This window comes from Onychomys torridus, chromosome 7 (genome assembly GCF_903995425.1).
Source record: "Onychomys torridus chromosome 7, mOncTor1.1, whole genome shotgun sequence".
Classification (NCBI taxonomy): Eukaryota; Metazoa; Chordata; class Mammalia; order Rodentia; family Cricetidae; genus Onychomys; species Onychomys torridus.
Genome location: NC_050449.1, coordinates 60477623 through 60494164, shown reverse-complemented (window position 1 = coordinate 60494164; position 16542 = coordinate 60477623). Strand labels below are relative to the sequence as shown.

Below are 16542 nucleotides of genomic sequence, written 5' to 3'. Positions count from 1 at the left end.
CCTGGAACATACATGACTAGTCATCTGGAGGTGCAGATCACCCTGTAAGAAAATTCCAGACAAGACAAAACCCTGGCTATAGCTTCCTAAGGCCACCCACTTCCCTACTTCACAAGTGAATGTAATAGGAAATGGCTAGATGGAGAGAGAGCATTGTTCCAGGATAACCATGAATTTGTCACCTCTAATTTTACCAGTAGAAATCACCCATGTGACTGTCACTAAGAGGCCAGCGTGATGAAAATACCAGGGTAGGCATCAGACAGCAGATCCCTGGCTTGGCCCCTCTCCTTGCCTGACTACTGGCTTAACCTTGGTGTTTGAGTTTCAAGTCAAAGAGACCTCTCACACTGGTCTGAGCTGAAATGAGCTGATTGGTCATGTGCCAGGGCCAAGCCCCATGGGAGCAGGAACAAAGTCCTGAGGGGCCACTAGGAACGGAGACGTCTGTACTCTTCCCTCTCAGGGCAACCTAGTTTCTCATCTCTTCTCCCCGATACTTCTTTGGTCTCTTCTCTCCATAGCCCACTTTCCTCTGCTTTCCTGTATACATGCTGAATGAGGCCTCACCTGCTCCCTTTTATATGCTGTCCTACTTCTGAGGCCAACTGTGACTGTCCAGAGTTCTCTGTCCCAATTCCAAATGTGCTGGAGAGAGGATCATTGTCTCAGTGTGGGTCTAGAGTGTTTGCCCCAACCATCTGTAGCCAGGGCAGCAGAGCGTTGGAGGTGGTGGTAGTCCCGGTGGAGGGGCTTGGGGAAAGGAGGCATTGACCAAACAGAGCCCCACAAGGCATTACTCCTTCCTAACCATTCTTACTACTGCCTGGGGTCGGAAGCTGGTGGTCTAAGTTCTTTTCAGGCTATCTCAGTGATGCTCTGCCTTCTCCATGAAACACAGAATGTTAATTGAATATAGTTTATTTTGTGCATTTATTTATTTATTGTGAGACAGTGTCTCACTGTGTAGCTTTGGCTGGCTCGGAACTCACTCTGTAGACTAGGCTGGCTTCGAACTCATAGAGATCCATCTGACTCTGCCTGGAATCAAAGGCCTGCGCCACCATGCCCAGTGGTTATCATTTCTTATAGGAAACATTTTCTCCATAACTTAACTGGTGATAAATGTCAAAAATAAGTTATATTCATGTAGAATAACCAAATCTGGAGATCAAGCATGGAGGGAAGAAACTGTTTAAATGAAAGATACACCAAGAACTCAGTTGACAAGATCTACATGTGCCCAACAGTATGTTTTACAACCAAGAAAATGACTGTATATAATATACATGTCATTCATTTGCAAAGAGCATTTTAACACAGGGCTATTATGTATAAATGAGAATTGGTTCAATCATACTTCGAGGAGCCAAATAATAAAGTCTGAAATCGGCGGTGGGAAGCAGAAAACTCGGAAGTCCTGATCCAAATGGATTCCTGCTCCAGTTTTATAAGATAGCATTAAAGGTACTATAGAGCAGGCAGCCACACTCAGTGACCCACTTACTCCAACAAGGCCCCACCACTTATCAACCCATTTATCTATGAACTTATCAATGGATGAAGTTAGTGCTCACACGATTCATTCACCTTGCGGTTGCATCTCCAACTGGAGCCCAACCCACAGCACATTAGCCTCTGAAGATATTTAATATCCCAACCGGAAAATCCAATAAATATATGGAAGTCACAGTTTACTGCAAATGCATTTTGCTAGATGAATTTAGGTGAGAGAGGTAGCATTCCCCTTGTGTTGCAAGGGATGAGCAATTCCCAGTGTGACTCAACCGGAACAGCATGACTTCTGGTAAACCAGATAGCTCTGTCCTTATGTGTTCCACTGAATGAGATCCTTAAAAGTAAGACACGGGCTTTAAAGGAGTGGATCCCAGAAAGCCCTGGTCCTTGTTGCATGTTCTCAGTACACGATGGTCCCTGACCAAAAAAAAAAAAAAATACTGTCAATGTGAGCTGGCAGACAGAAAAACAAGCCAGAAAGGTAGGAACTACTGCAAGGGAGACCTTTGGAGATCACTTTTTCCACCAATGTGATGCTTTAGATCTTCAGGATCTTTCTAGAATAGTCTGGGATATAGATGGATGCACACTGTTCTTTTGGGTTTCACAAACAACAACAACAAAACAAAACAAAACAACCCAGCCTATCACTTGCCACTAGCTGGACCCAGTGGATCTCGGTGCTGCTTGCCAAACAGACATACGAGACGTGCACTGGTTTCATGTTTGTGCCTCCCTATTACCCAGCCCTGCTTGCTATCTGGGAAATGCACCCCTACAAACTGTTTTTGAAGGCTTAGCTGTGGCAGCCGTAAGCAGGATGCACTCCAACTGTAGCTGACTTGGGGTGAAATAATGCTAATGCTCCTTTTCATTTATGGACAACTTTACATTACAAAGCCCATCCCAATCAGCATTAATTAAACCTGCCACTCATTGCCCTCTGAAGCAGGGCTGAATTGGTCTGCTCATTTCACAGCTGACAAAGCAGATAGAAAGGCTTAGGGATTTGCTGAAATGAAGTGGGGTTCAATCCAGGAAGCCTGGCACCATTCCTTCCCTCATTCATTCTTATTTGCCTGGAAGAGGCCTTCAGAGCGCTCAGTGCTTAACTCCAAGCAGCTTAAGGAAGTCAGCTGGGAAGAGGAGCTTGGCAGGGTAGCTGCAGCAGCGGCGCAGCCCAGAGCATCATCCACTTTGAGCTGCTCGAAGACAGCCGTGTGCTGTTACTGTGGGTCTCAGTGAGTTATAAATGCATAATCCCCCAAGTTTCTGCTTTTGGAACAGGAGCAGGATGTGAGGACCTGATGACAAAGTGCCAACTACCGACACCTTAGTATCATTACTAGATCCTTTATAGTTAGTTGCCTTGCTGTGTCTGTGGGGCTCACAGCTGCAGATTCAACTATAAAGTACTTGGGGAAAACTGTGCCTATACTGAACATGTACAGACTTCTTTCTTGTCATTGCTCTTTAACAATAGAATATAACAAAATTGATCTGTCCCTTACATGATTGTAGGCCTCATAAGTAGTATAGAGATGACTGAATGTATATAAGAGACAGTAACATGAAAATTCTGTGCCATTTTATATGAGAGACTTGAGCATCCGTAGTTTTTGCCATCTGAAAGGAATCCAGGAACTGATTTCCCCACAGATCCTAGAGATGGCTCTATATAGGATTCTCAGACTTAGGGGGGCTGGAAATGTAGTTCAGTTGATAGAATGCTTGGCTAATATGCACAAAGCCATGGATTCATTCAGTCCCCAGCACCACATAAGCCAGGATTATGTTTGTAATCCTAGCACTTGGAAGGTGGAGACAGGACAGGTGGGAGTTCAAGGCTATTCTCAGTTACATAGGGAGTTCAAGGCCAGCCTGGACTAAGTGGGACCTTGTCTCTTAAGTAAGGAAATGACTATATTCTCAAAATCAAATATCTGAAAACAAGTTTCAGTAAATGTGTGAACACAGAGAACTACAGGCTAGGGAGACGGCTCAGCGGGCAAAGCACTTGCCTTGCAAGTGTGAGGACCTGCGTTTGATCTGTGGACACAGTCGTGCATGCTTGTGATCCTAGCTAGAGATGGAGAGGTGGGAGTCAGAGACAGGCAGATCCCTGGAGCTCACTGGCTATCCAGTCTAACCCACTTGGCAAAGTTCCAGGCCAATGAGAACCCCTGTCTCAAACAAAATGTGTAGAGCCCCTGAGGATCTCCATATGCGCACACACACACACACACACACACACACACACACACACACACACAGATACATGTATACACAAACAGAAAATATAACTTTTCATATGTCAAAAAAGAAAATATAAAAACATTATAGTTTGCAGGGTTTTGTTTGTTTACTCTTTACTCTGTTCTTTGGGGGCCCACCACCCAGCTCCCAAATAAATACATGAAGACTTATTATTACTTATAAATGCCTGGCCTTAGTTTGGCTTATTTCTAGCCAGTTTTCTTAACTTAAATTATCCCATCTACCTTTTGCCTCTGGGCTTTCCTCTTTCTCTATTTCTGTACATCTTTTCTTTCCTTCTTATTCCCTCCTTTTTCATTCCTCACTTTCTATTTTTCTCCTTCTATTTATTCTCTCTGCCTCAAGTCCCGCCTATCCTTTCTCCTGCCTTGCTATTGGCCATTCAGCTCTTTATTAGACCAATCAGGTGTTTTAGACAGGCAAAGTTAACACAGCTTCACAGAGTTCAACAAATGCAACATAAAAGAATGCAACACATCTTTGCATCATTAAATAATTGTTCCACAGCATAAATGAATGTAACACGTTTAAAACTAATATTTCACAACAATAGTTAAAACTAATATTTCACAACAATAGTTTAACCTCCTCATGGGTTAATCTTTCTTTGATGATCCAAAAAGCCCCTCCAGGATCACACATTTCTCCAGGATTATTATGTATGCTGGCTTTGGGGGATGGTTCAGTGCAGGCTGAATGGTTGAAAGAGGTCTGGTAGTAACTGAAAGATAGGACCTGATATCTACAAACTAGCTTCTATTCTAAATCTATGTGTTTAAATGTCAAATCTGGAAATGAACTTGTGTATCATTACATATAGAAACTCTACATTATAGGACAAGTGTCCAAATGCCTGAGTTTTTAGGCATTAACTAGACTTCATGTTCCTCCACCTCAAATAGATCAAGGACTCTGTCTTTGAGATATTTTTGATAAGGTAATACATATACTATTAGTATTGCTGTGTACCACTACCATAATTTAAATTTGTTAATAAAACTCAATCAAAAGATTATAATAATTTCTAATTAATATAATTTTTTAGGTTTGTGTGCCTAATATATGATATATGCCACACCCCATCTTAATCATTAAAGATACTATGTGAATCCAATTTACCTTCTCAAGAGATTAAATAATTCATCTCTAAGAATATTTCATCAGGCGTATCATTTAACAGCATTTTGTTGTTGTTGTTGTTGTTTTTGAGACAGGGTTTCTCTGTAGCTTTGGAGCCTTTCCTGGAACTTGCTTTGTAAACCAGGCCTCCAACTCACAGAGATCCACCTGCCTCTGCCTCCCGAGTGCTGGGATTACAGGCGTGTGCTGCCACCACCACCCGGCTCCATTTAACAGCATTTTAAATGCCAGTATAGGAAATTAACCTGGGTATGATAGGACCCTCTGACATACCTTATAACTCATCCAAAAGAGAGAGAGAGAAAAAAGCAGAAATATCTTAATTACTTGTCATTAGTTTTTTTTTCTCAAAAGCATAGCAAACCAAATGCCCATTGAACAGCCAAGGCTAGGGATGTCTCCCCATAATCATGAGGACTGGAATTTGGCTCCTCAATACCCATGTAAATCTCAAGTGGGTATAGTGGCCTGCCTCTAACACAGTGAAGTGGAAATGGGATCTTCATGGCTCACTGATAGCTAGTATAGCCCATAGGTGAGTTTTTCAGTCAAGTGGGAGACCCTGCCTCAGCATGTAAGGTAAAGAGTGATTCAGGAAGATAGATGATGTCAGCCTCTAGCTTTGACATGCGAGCAAACACATGTACATTCATAACACACAAACATATGCAAAAAAGAGTCAAGTTTTTTTACACTGTTGGAATTTGGGGTACATATGGTGATTTTAATTTTATTTTAGTAGCTGGGGACCTCGGCCCTTCAGCTGACCTCTGTGTGGGTGTGCTGGTGGTAGAGGTTACAGCAGACAGTGTCACCCTGGGACTCAGCAGAACCCAGGAGGCAGGGGTGGGCGTTCTGAGTCTTTGGTCAGGACTTCTGCCCATCTTCCTGACAGTTTCCTGTAAACATCATGATCTTTATCTTTGACATTAGGATTTCATAGTCTGGTATCTCAGTATCTCAAATGAAGGGTTTAGATGAAACCAGTTTCCCAACCTATATTCTGTAGAACACAGATCCCAGATGATCAAAAAGGTGCAGTGTGCCACACCCTGCTGTGGACAGTCTCCATGAACCTTAGTGTAGCAAAGGCTCCAAGGGTCTGGTCCGACAGAACACTACCATAGCACCATTTCTCAAAAGGCTTTGACCATGAAACTCTTTTTCTTATCACAGACTAACATCTGCTGATTCACTCAGTGGCTTAGGTACACACTTGGAGCATCACTGTAATAAACTGCTGCAATCATGTCTGAAGCAGGAGACTGGCTGAGAGCTCTGTGGTCCTCTGAGGACAGGTGGCCCACCAGGAGTCTCAGTCAACGGCCACACCTGACCACTTCTACTTGTCAATTTCTTATATTCTGTATTATGACAACTGATGAGGGAAAACACTTGTCAGGAAACAGGAAACACCGCAGGAATTGAAACCTGAAGATGAACTCTAAGCTCGGGAATTTCTGCTTTTGGTTAAAGTCTTAGTTATTTATCTTGTTGCAGCGACAAAACACTTGACAATTACAGCCTGAAGAAGCCTTTGCTTTGGTTCACAGGCTGAGTATACAGTCTAACACAGCGGGGGAAGGCGTGGTAGTGGGGCAGGAGGCAGCTGGTCACATTGTATCCATAGTGAGGAAGTCAGGGGAGAAGGGGGCATGCTGTTGATCAGCTCACTCTGCCACTTTGGCCCTCTTTTAAATCTGGAATCCTGGTTCATGAAGTGGTGTTGCCCAAAGGAAGGATGCACTTCTCCACAATTTATCCAGTCTGGAAACTCTCTTACAGACAAGCTCAGATGTTTGCCCCCTAAGTGATTCTGCAAGAGCACTATCAAAATTAACCATCATCCCTAAACTCTGGTGGTTGAAGTGATTAATGAATAGAAAACTTATGGTAAATATATAATTTTTTTCTCAGTACTAGGAATTGAACCCAGGACTTCACAAGCTAGACAAGCACTCTACCACTGAGCTACATCCCTAGCCCCGGAAATGTATTTTCTAATGGTATCTAGCTTTCAACTAATGGTAGCATTACTAAACAATTATCCACAACCTAAGAAGCTAATGAGAGGAAGGAAAGATGGTCCAGAGAGATGCCTCAGTGGGTAAGGCTGCTGGCCACTAAGCCGGATGCTTAAATTCAGATCCCTTGTCTCCAGGCCTCCACCCTAAACAGGCCCTCCTCCCTTATGCTGCATGACAGACATATGCTGCCTGCTTTTACATGCGTGCTGGGTTCCGAACTAAGATCCTTTTCCTCATGCTTATGCCACAGGCCCTTTAGCCTCTGTGGCATCTCTCCGACCCCCAGCCATCTTTATACCAGCTTGAAGACGCTGTGCATGTCATTTCACGTGATCTTTGCCAGAATTTAAAAGGAGACAGGGCTTGGAGAGATAGCTCCGTCAAAGTGCTGGCTGCCCAAGTATGAGGATAAGTTCGATTCCCAGCACCCATGTAAAAACACCAGGCACAACAGAAGGCAGATCCATGGGACTTACTGCCCGGCTAGCTTACCGGAATAGGTGAGTTCCAAGCCACATGGGAGACCCTGTCTCAAAAAATAAAATGGAAAGTAACTGAGGAAAACACCTGGCATCCACCTCTGGCCTCCACGTTCATACATACATAGACCACACATGAACATGTGCACACACACGCAACACAAATAATTTTAGGCTTCTATATCTTTCCATGTTGTTTTCTTATAACAAAAATTCTTGGGTTTGGTGACTAAGGAAATAACAGTGTTCTCTCCAGAGTCCCAACTATAGCGTAGCCTGCCCCCAAAGTAATTAAAGAACTAAGTAATTTGCATTCTTTTTCTCCAAAACTGCTCTTGAGTAGCAGATGGCACACACAAATGTTTTGCTCTAGAGACATATGGAAACCTCTCTGTTTCATAAAAGCCTCAATGAATATTAAGCTAGTCACTGCAGAAAGAAGACATGATAAACCCCTCAACAAGCCTCATTAGGCCATACAGCTACTCGGGTCACAGAACACAGTAGGTGGGATCATGGTGGGAGTGGGATTTCATCAGCAATTTTTCTCCACCTGAGTGTTGCTGATGGCTCCCAAGAATTGCCTATGCCCCTATATGTCTTCTGCAGTCTACTCCATTGCCGATATCATTTTTCTGATCGTAAAAGAATTTGGCTTGATTTTTACATTAACCCTGCAGTTCTGTCTGAACAGGGAGGAAAGGAATTCCAGAAAAAGAGAGGACATTTTATCATAGGTCTGGAATAATCCACCATGTTTGTTCTCCGATTACAAGACCTTGCTGTTATTTAATTAGGGGGATAAAAGCTTTTTTTTTTCTTTGCAGGAAACCATTATCCATACTAAGTCAAACTGGAGGAAGGACTTTGATTAGATTTGACTCCAAATACAAAACAGAATGGGAGTGGGGTGCTTTGTGTCTGCCACATGTGTGTAGGTACGTACAGAGGCCAGAAGAGGATGGTGGATCTCCTAAAGATTTTTAGGCAGTTGTGAGCTGCCCAGCATGGGTCAGGTATTGAATCTGGGTCCTCTGAAAGAGTAGCAAGTGCTCTTAATGGCTGAGTCATATCTCCAGCACCAAATTTAATTGTTTTCTTTAACCCCATAGTTCACAATCCAATCAATCGTTGGTAACCTAATAAGCCATTGCCATCTCAGAAAGTACTGGAACTCTGCTCTCCTTGTAAAGAGAGAAGTACTTATAACTGAGTCATAGAGTAAATAGAACATTACTTAGAACAAGGAACTAGGTGTGATGAGCTACTTTCCTGGCACCACAGACTGTACGGACCCAGAAGACCTCTGAGGCCACTTGATTCAATCAGGGTGTTTGGGTGGCCCAGGAGACCAGTGTCTGTAGGTCCAGATCACCTGTTATAAGAACCTTAATCTAAGAGCAGGAAGGATTGAACAGATGGAAAGGGATAATGCAGTCCTTCCCTCCACCTCCTCTCACAGATGAGATGGAAGTATAGGCTGTTGTGCTTGTGAAGGTCACGGGGTAGTGACAGAGCTGTGATCAGAAACCAGTCACCCAATGACAGTCTCAGGACAGCCTTGTCAGAGCCTGGCAGATAGATTCGAGACTGTCAAGTATTTATTTAACCCAATCTTAACCTTAGCTGCCTGCTGAAGTACAGTAGGAATGGGTCCAACCGTCTAATGGTTAATCCCAGCTTTAGACCATCCACCCTCTGCTCAGCTAGGCCATGTTTCCTTCTTCGAAGTTAAACATCAGTCCTTCTGCTTAAGAGAATGAAGAGTGAGAATATGGTCTTAACTTCAGCCCTGTGCCCCCTCTACTTGGCAGAACCAGACACAAATGTCCCTATGTGTCCAACTGAAACCCAAGTGTTAGTGTTCACTTGTGGCTTCTCTGGTCTTCTTTATATCTAACAGAATTCTGTGTGTAGGGTGAGATTGACCCCACTCTCAATTCTGGTAGCTTCAGCCAGTCAATTTAGCCGGTCAGCTTAGGTTATTCTCTTTGATTATGTTAGGGCAGGGTGTTCAATACCCAAAGAACTCCATTTCAGAGCATGAATTCAAACTCTTGGAGAAGAAGAGGTTGTTTATATTCTTCTCTGTTTCAATATAGAAGTAAGGAGACCAGAGGTTTCAAGAAAACATGCTGTAACCATATTATACGCATTATGAAACTAAGAGGGAGGAGCTAGGACCCAGGCATGTCGTCTGAGCTGCTGGAATAAGCCTCTCTTGTCACTACATCTATATCTGATTCAAGACCTAAAAAAGTTTTAGTTACCTACTGTAGCATCTCAGTACCTGCTAGGGTGCACAGTTGCGCTTTGCTATTGGATCAAAGTCTTTTTAAAGTTGACCCAAATGACTTTCTTAGGCTGGGGTAGGACAGGCTCAGCAGTAGAATACTTGCACAACATGCATGAAGCCCTGGATTTGAAATCTACCACTGCAAGGAAAATGCAAAAAAAAAAAAAAAAAAAGACAAGGGACCAGTGGCTCAGCAGGTAAGCACTGAGTTGGATTCCTGCAACACATACAGTAGAACTGGAGAACAGACTCCAGAGAGTGTCTGCTGACCTCCACCTTCTTTGACACAAAAATCCTATAGTGTAGCAATCAATACTTAGGTCAATTAAAGGAATGAAACTCCCTAACATTTTAATGTTAGAAACTTTGTTATTACAGAAAGAAATAATTTATCAGGAATGAGAATGGATTTCTTCCACATTGCTCTTGGAGCAGTGAATTGAGCCCTCTGCTTTAGGCATGCTAAGCCATACCTCCCTTTCCTGAGACCTATATTCTGCTCAGAAAGAACCACCCAGAATATTGCAACTTGGATGCCTTCTTTATTGTAGATGACTAAGGTTCTGCCATTAGCCCCCAAGAAAAGTTTTGCCTTCAACTGGACATTGGCCTTGGCCCTTGCCAGTATTCTAGGGACCTTTTTCATAGAGAACCTCTCTCAGTATGGTCACCAGCCCAGCACTAAGGGATGCAGAATATCCTCCCATCCCTTGGATACTGGCTTTGTTGCAGGAAACTAGCTCTGTAGAGACTTGTTAGGCAAGCAGATAAGATAGTTTCATGTGTCAGTTCTTAAAATAGTATCTGATTTTACTTAACATTTGCATCAAGTGGCAATATTGAAAATATGCCATGGTTTGGCATTACTATTTGGCTAATCAGGGTAGAAGACTGAATAATCAGAATGGATGCTCAGAATATTAAAATCAGACACCAGCCAATGAGAACTGGTGCATTTGATGGAAATTAAAAACCAACCAGTCAACCAGAATGGTCCCTTGACCCACCCAATGTATACCAGCAAAATGTCTGCTCACACTTGCCACTACTTTCTACTTGTTCGATCGCTCCTCCACTTGCTGATAACAAACTGAGGCCAGGGACTACAGGACAGGTTTTTCTGTGACCTCCAGGTGGCCTTGCTGAGCTGGCTTTACAATGTGAGCATAATGAATATTTGTTTGAGTAGACGTTATTAACCTGGTGATTGCTGAGGAAATATCAGTGGGTGGAAGAATACAGCTTGTCCCTCTCTGATGAGGATAATTATAGAATTATACCAGTAGACTATCACTAAACAAATGGAATGTTTGTAGATGACACATGGGTGATAAGAGAATTGGCATTTTTAAGGGCTTATCTTTCAGTGAGATCTTGACAAACTAGAAGAAGAACATATAATCAAACTGATTTCTTAAACACAACAATGAATAGTGTAATTACAGAACAAATAACAAATACAAAGTAGAGTATAAATAGAAAGATACTGATGAGACTCAAAGGATGTAGGCCTTTTAGCCAATAAAACCCCAAATTCCCCCAAGGTTTTTGTTTTTGTTTCTTTTTCTTTTTCTTTTTCTTTTTTTTTGAGCTGTGGATCAAACCCAGGGCCTTGCGCTTGCTAGGCAAGCGCTCTACCACTGAGCTAAATCCCCAACCCTGTTTTTGTTTTTTTAAAGTTAGCCATACTGGTTGGCACAATTGACTGATGTTCATTATTCATTCATTCATTCATTCATTCAATAACTTACCCAAGTACCTATTGTGTATAACAACATATCCAGCGGGGTATCTTGGGGATACAAGAAGTCAGTGAGATCTCTTTCCTAGAAGAGTTCCGAGATTGAAACAAGAAGACAAAGAAGTATACAAATTCTTCCATTACACAGAGAGGACTCATGCCATAGCTGAGTCATCGGTCAGTGAGGAGAGTGACCGTGAAGGACATCTTTGTAGCCCACCGGGACAGCTGTGTTTAACCAGTGGCAGAGGACCAGCACCCAAGAGTAGCTGGGTAGAAGTATCAACATGGAGGGTGCAATCTCATGGCCTAGAGCCTACTCACCCTTAATATACCAGGCTCACATAAACACCTGGGTTTTTCTAGAATACAACTAAGGGGAAGAAAATCCCCATAGTGGCCAATTTCTACTTTGCCAAGTAGAGGTCTCCTCCACATTTAGTTTCTCTTAAGATAATATTCCTCATACTTAAGTGTCATGGATCAACAAATCAACGTTCTTGGGCTGGGGAGATGGTTGAGTGGATCAAGTACATGCCATGCAAGTGTGAAGACTAGAGTTTGGATCCCCAAATAAAGTTGGATGCAGCATCAGTAGTGGGTACCTGTAATCTCAGTGTACCTATGACGAGTGGAGACATGAGGATCCTGAAAGCTCACATGTCAGCTATGCAGAAGTGAACAATTAGAGACCCTGCCTCAACAAGATGGAAGACAAGGACTGACACCTGAGGTTGTCCTCTGACCTCCACATGCACAGTGTGGCATGCACTGCCCCCTAACATATACACAAACATGTGCACACACATACACACAATGTTGATATTTCAAAACAATTATTTTGCTTTTAGTTTTTCAAGAACAAGGTTTCTCTGTGTAACTCTGGCTGTCCTGGAACTCACTCTGTAGACCAGGCTGGCCTTGAACTCAGAGATGAACCTGCTTCTGCCTTCCAAGTGCTGGGATTAAAGGTGTGCACCACCACCTCCAGGCTCAAAACAAATTCTTAATTTATACTGAAATTTTGCATAGAGAATACAGTGTCTCTCAAGAATGTCATAGTTGTTTTCGGTGGGGAGGCCTTGCCATCTAAGGAGATAGTAATTACTTGAATGTGTACAACATGAGCAAAGCCAGCTGGCCAGGAAAAAGAGCATGCAAAAAATAAACTCAGCCGGGCGGTGGTGGCGCACACCTTTAATCCCAGCACTCTGCCTCGGAGGCAGAGGCAGGCAGATCTTTGTGAGTTCGAGGCCAGCCTGGTCTACAGAGTGAGATCCAGGAAAGGCGCAAAGCTACACAGAGAAACCCTGTCTGGAAAAATATAAATAAATAAATAAATAAATAAATAAATAAATAAAAATAAATAAATAAATAAACTCAAGCTCTCATCAAAACCAGTTGCAAACTCACACCAGACTCTTTTGGTATTGTTATCTGCCTCATTAGAAAGTCCATAGGAGGAACTCAGACTGACCCGGTCTGGATCAGATGCCTTCTCTGTGGCTAAGTCAGTACCATGATTCAGTCACCAATGGGGGAAGAAGAGATTTCTAGAGTCAGGAAGAGAGACTGTTCAGGTCATGAAATACTCACAAAGCAAATTCCTGAGATGTCCGTATTCAGTTTTCATCTACAATACTTGTAGCACAGAAGGCTTTAGCCAACGTTTCCTTAAGTTGAACATGCTGGTCCATGCTCTCTACAGTGATGATGAGAATGAGCAAATGGCAAAAAAGCATGGATATATCCGTCTTCCTTGGATCACTATAATGGGACATTTTAGAACAGAATATCATCAAATTGAAAAATAATGTCAGCACAGAATCTGTTGCCTGCTACTCCCTAACTCTATATATACTTAGGATGAGACCCTTTGAGCAAGCTCCTTAGAATCAGTGGCACCCAGTTACTGTTACCATGAATCTGGTCTCTAATATACCAGAGTACAAAACCTGAGGATTAATAATGCATAATGAAAGGAAAATCTGATTTTTAAAATAATGTCAATATATCAAAAATGCCTGAATACTTCACCGTTGGTGTACAAATGTAGGATTAGAAAGTCCCAATATTATACATAGTTGGTAGTAGAAAAAAAGCTGAATAACTGAAAATATGACAGAATTATTATTTTTTTAAATTCCCAAGAATGAACAAAAATTCCCCTAATGAAATTTAGGGACTTTAAATTTCTTAATCCTCACTTCTCTTCTGAGCTTAGCTCTTTCCTATGCAGTATAAGTATGTGCCTTTCCACAGAAAGAATAGTTGACACAATCCACCATGGCAAAAGTTACTGGAGCCAAAAGCTATTTCCTTAACATTGTTTTATATGTATGGGTGTTTGGGCTACATGTACGTGTATGCACAGTGCCATATGTGTGCAGAGCCCACAGAGGACAGAAGAGAGTATGGGATTCCCTGGGACTGGAGTTATGGATGGTTGTGTTACATGGCTGTTGGGAACCCAGCCAGGGTCCTCTCAGAGCAGCCAGTGTTCTTCACCACCGAGCCTTCTTTCCAGCTCCCCTCCCTCCAAAGTATTCCAATAGACACAAATCCTTAAAAGTAAAGAAGAGGGTCAGTGAGGTGGCTCAGCATGCAAATCTGATGACCTGAGTTTGATCCATCAAACCTAAGTAAACATGGAAGGAGAGATTCCAACTACACATTTCCCCCACTCTGATTTCTACACTAGGTCATGACACAAGCCCCACCCCACATACACATACACATACATATACAAGGATAATAAAAATAAAAAATTTAAAGAGATAAATTAATAAGATTCCAGCAGGGTGGTGGTGGCGCATGCCTTTAATCCCAACACTGGGTAGGCAGAGGCAGGCGGATCTCTGTGAGTTCGAGGCCAGCCTGGTCTACAGAGTGAGATCCAGGAAAGGCGCAAAGCTTCACAGAGAAACCGTCTCAAAACAAAAAACAAAAAAACAAACAAACAAAAAAAGATTCCAGTGGTCTTTGAAGACTTCCTTCTATTCCACGAATGAGGACAAAGGAATGGAACTGAGCCACTTACAATTGCTTAGACCTTGGGTGAAGCCAAGTTCAGAAGGATGCTTCAGAACTTGGCTTGGGCAAGGGAGCTCTGTCTTTGCCAGAGGGAAGGGGTTCCTTCTCCAAAGGGAGTTCAGTTCTTCCTAAGGCATGCTCTAGACATTAGATACTAAGTTAGCAGAAGCAGCTGCTGCCCTCTGGGTACTGTGTGGTCAATAAGTATGTGTGAATGATGCCTTTCATCTGCTCTCCACATAGAAAGGGAAGGTCAAGATTAGGACCAATTAAATTTTCTGTTACAATAGGACCAGACATGCAACATCATTGATATTGTACATGGAGTCACAACATGTATCTTTTTTGTTTTGTTTTGTTTGTTTTTGTTTTTGAAGACAGGGTTTCTCTGTGGAGCTTTGCACCTTTCTTGGAACTTACTCTGTAGCCCAAGTGGGCCTCGAACTCACAGAGATCTGCCTGCCTCTGCCTCCCAAGTGCTGGGACTAAAGGCGTGGGCCACCACCGCCCGCAAAGAGGAGTTTGCTGACTTGTTCAAGTGACTGTCCATGTAATTTTTTCCTTTTTCTTGCACTAATGATTAAGTACACTTTTTTTTTTCCCCTGTAACAACCTCTGCTAGAAGGTATTTCCTTACCTCTAAGGTAAGTATTTGTCCTAGTTGTTCCCAGATAGTTTGATGTCCTGCAGGGCCCCCTTAATTCTCTTAAAAATTATTGAGGAATCTAAATAATTTTTGCTGACGTAAGTGCGTGTGCCTGTGTGCGTGCGTGCGTGCGTGTTGGGGCTGTGTGAGCTGACGTTTTAAATTTAAACTGAAAATGAAGCAGAGATGAGACAGAGACTTCCGACAAGATAAAGCTCCTGGTTCCCTTACTCACTCCTTCCACATGACCCGGACAGGAAACCCTCACAGGAGCTTGATCTGGCAGGGTTTCTGCCACCTGCAGATAAAAGAGTACCGAACAATGAAGAATTAGTCTAGGGTAATAAATAATGAAGGACTGAATTGAATACCTCAAAGTGCTGTTTCCTCCCTTCCTTTTGCCACCCATTAATTGAAAGCCTCCTGAGGAGTGATAAATTTAAACACCACTAACACCTACACATCACAGCACCTTATGAGTTTCAAAGTGCTTTCACATCCAGTATTTAATTTTCACTACAACCCTACGAAGTAATTTGTTTTACATCAGTTTTACCGATGAGAAAACTGGGATGTGCCAAACCCGTGAGACTTCACACAGGGATGAAATGGCTTAGCCAAGACTTAATCCAAATCTTATTCTCTCCATCTCCATGGCCAAAGTTCCCGCCTCAGGTGATGCTATTTTACAAGATGCAGAGCTGTAGCACAAGCCCTCCCACATTCTCTTTCTCCTTCTAAAAAAAGAAAAAGAAAAAAAAAAATCCATCCTCTAGCGGATAGCGGGGCGCTGTCTGTGAAGCAGATTCTCTAAAATGATCATCATATTTGGCTGTGGCCTGTAGTTCAGAGGATACGAGTGGGGATGAAGGTAGCCGGGTAATATCACTCTTTGAGCTCTATGATTGAAGAGTTGTGTAAGGGGACCTAGGAACCGGACAGGAACTGGAGAAGCTAGATAATACTCTACCGATAATCCGCAGACTTCAAGGACCACTGCATCTCTAAGAAAAGCTTCCCTGCTCCGGGTCCAGGCAATTAGGTGCGCGAACTGCGGGACTCAGATTCCGAAGTCTTGGATTTGAAAGATGCCCACAAACAAAGAAACAACAAAGTCAAGTTCCCATGGCGAGAGAAGAGGGCTTCGAAACGAAGCGTCTTTTCCTAGTATGGGTGGAAACTCCTAGCGCACGGTCCCACATCACTCAGATTTGTTATCCACCAAGGTTCCTTGGACAGCCCCGGCCAGGCACGCCCGAGGCTTTCCCAGAGTACTACAAATCCCATAAAACGTCGCGGCGCGGAAGGTGATGACGAAGCGCGGGCAGATTGGCCAAGGCGGGGCAGGGCGCGCCGCTCTCTTCCAAGGGGAGGGGCTAGAGGCG

General features: G+C 43.0%; 1 long non-coding RNA gene across 2 annotated transcripts; it reads right to left on the bottom strand.

Moving 5' to 3' along the window:
• Positions 1-1036: 1036 nt before the first annotated feature.
• On the bottom strand, positions 1037-16411 carry LOC118587298. 2 transcript variants are annotated; one of them, XR_004945447.1, is made up of 4 exons: positions 16128-16411; positions 15393-15455; positions 13075-13245; positions 1037-1935 (listed from the first exon to the last, which is right to left on the bottom strand). It is a non-coding gene; the product is annotated as an uncharacterized LOC118587298 (long non-coding RNA). The 2 variants fall into 2 exon arrangements; XR_004945446.1 differs by lacking the exon at positions 1037-1935 and having other exon boundaries at positions 12846-13245.
• Positions 16412-16542: the final 131 nt, after the last annotated feature.